This window comes from Gossypium hirsutum, chromosome A07, assembly GCF_007990345.1.
Source record: "Gossypium hirsutum isolate 1008001.06 chromosome A07, Gossypium_hirsutum_v2.1, whole genome shotgun sequence".
Classification (NCBI taxonomy): domain Eukaryota; kingdom Viridiplantae; phylum Streptophyta; class Magnoliopsida; order Malvales; family Malvaceae; genus Gossypium; species Gossypium hirsutum.
In genome coordinates, this window is record NC_053430.1 from 35,737,044 (window position 1) to 35,739,866 (window position 2,823).

Consider the following 2,823-nt stretch of genomic DNA (forward strand, 5'->3'; position numbering starts at 1 on the left):
CTAAAGGGAAGGAAAAGCACATTAAAAGAAACAAGGCTAAGTTCTCTCAGCCACTCTAAAGTGGAAGGAAGACAACTAAGAAGCCTAAAGACTTGTGAAGTCTAAATGTTCTTCTACAACAAGAAGCGACATTTCAAGTCAAATTGCAAAGAGTAGAAGATTACCTAGCCACTAAGGGCAAAGGTATGAAACTCTTTATTATAGAAGCTTGCTGAGTGGAAGATTCAATAGACCACTAGGTCATTGATTCTAGAGCCACCAATCATGTGTGTTTCTGTACAAGGGTTCAAGAGACGAAAGGACTTAGAGATAAGAGCTTATTCATTGCGGATAGAAAATTGGACAAGTGTGGCAGCTAAGCAGTGGATGATGCACATATTTTTTGATAATTTAGGAAGATTTTTTTTAAAAAAAAATGTTTTCTATGTACCAAGTTTCAAAAGAAACTTGATTTTGTTGCATGTTTATTTAAGACGGCTTGACCGTGACTTTTAAAAAATAGTATCACAATATTTAGAAATCATAAACTTATATGTAATGGATGGATGTCAAATAATCTTTATTTTGCCAAACCAAAGATGTACACACTGCTTGAAACTGAAAATTCGAATAAAAGACTTAAAATTTCTCACTCTAATGAGTCGTACCTTTGGCATTTGAGACCTGACTTATTAATCAATATAGAATCACTAGGCTTGTAAAAGATGACACTTTAATTTTGCTTAAAGAAATTGATCTCCACAATGTGAATCTTGCTTGGAAGGTAAGATGGCTAGTGAATTTTTAATACAAAAGGAACGAGGGCTGTGAAACCCTTAGAACTTCTACACATGACATATGTGGCCCTATGAACATCAGTGTAAGTGTTATGAGTATTATGTAACTTTTATTGATGATTATTCCAATATGGGTAGTTTATTAATGCATTGCAAGAGTGAAACCTTTGCTAAATTCAAAGAGTTTTGTGCAGAACTAGAGAAACAACTAGGTTCACCCATAAAGACACTTCGATTTGCTCAAGGTGATGAATTTATTAGATAAGTTCTTAGGGTAATAGTAAGAGAATTATATTCTATCCCAGTAATCACGTCAGGGCACTCCACAATAGAATAACATGCCAGAAAGATGAAATTAAACTTTGTTAGGCATGGTTCATTCGATGTTAAGTTATTCGAAGCTCCAATCTCTTTTTTGAGATATACATTAAAACAGCTTGTTATTATTCAGAATGATGTACCAACTACAATAACATTTAAAAACTCCATACGAATTGTGCATTGGAGGAAGCCAAATCTAATCATTTAAAGATTTGGGGATATGCTTCCCACTTATTGGATAAAAGATGCGAGAAAATTGGATTCACAGATGGAATTGTGCTTGTTTGTGGGATATCTATGTAGGAAAAATCTAGTTTGAAAATGATTTTCTTGCACAGCGAAAAAGAAAATTTTTGAAAATCGAGTAAATTTGTAATATTTATAGCAATAAACCTTACCAAATTGCACCTGTGTTTCGGCTAGAGGGATCCTTTCCTTTCATGGCATTAATCGAATGACCTTCTTCACTATTCTCGTACCACGAACTGCTTAGAGTGTAGGCTCGAATGATTAGAATTAAACACAACCAAAAAATAGTTTACTTCAGTAGGAAGTAAAATACTCTCTCATTAGAAATCAATGGAATTTTTATTCCAGAAAATAAAATTAATACTTAGAGAATAAGCTTTCACTATTTTCAACCAAAATAAAAATATCCCAAAGTTGTGTATTTAGCCCTACAGGTGCCATTTATTTATAGGGAGAAGAGGAGAAACCCGTGTTGAATTGTAGAAGTCTATTTCAACAGAAAAATGAACTCCTAGTCTAACTAGGATTAGGTCGGGTGGCAACTCTAGTTAAATAAACTAGGGTTTGCTGTCCTAGCATTAAATATGAGGGGCTTTTGGGTCCAATTACAAGTACTTGCTAGACTTTTAACCCAGAACTTTATAATTTAATCCAACCAATATTTGTTTTTCTATTTCTCAAAATAAACATCTAATTAATTTAAATTAATTAATTTTCTAATTAAATAAATTTCTCAAATTCTAATTTCATTAAAATCATGACGCTTTACCATAAAAGAATCTATAAGAAAATATATTTAATATATCTACATTCAATGGATTACCATGACCAATAAATTTATTGCCATTTTCGAACTTCAATTATTTAATCACTTAATTAAATGATAATTAGAAAAATCATAAATTCATTTTCCAAGTCATTTCCATTTAGAGGAAATTAACATTCATTTCCAAATGTTTCCCATTTCTCTAACTTTACCATTTTATCCATTTCTTTTCATTTGGTTCAACATGCATTTCATTTATGGTTTCAACGAGCTAGTGAAGGGACCAATTTGACATATGCGATTAGGGCTCAAATGATTTATAATTAAGTTTTAGTTTTTCTCCTAGTAATTATAAGTTTATTTAGTCATAAAGTCATTCCACTATAGTATCATGATTGAGCTCTCCCTAATGGCACCATTACAAAAGAAACTCAATTACTTCTTGTCCAATTATCTTGTAATAAGTGTGTTACCCTCATAGGATATCATTAATATTTTTGGGATAAATCCGTTCTCCTAATATGATACTATTTTATATCATGGTAACCATTACATCTTTCTTTATGAAAAGTCAATTACTATCAAATAGTAATCAAGTCATTCATCAGAAAGACAAACGATTAGTGGTCATGTTTACTTTTCCTCTACCATGTAATTCCAATAAGAGGATATCATTTACCTATATCTTAGGATATGAATTCCATTATTTTT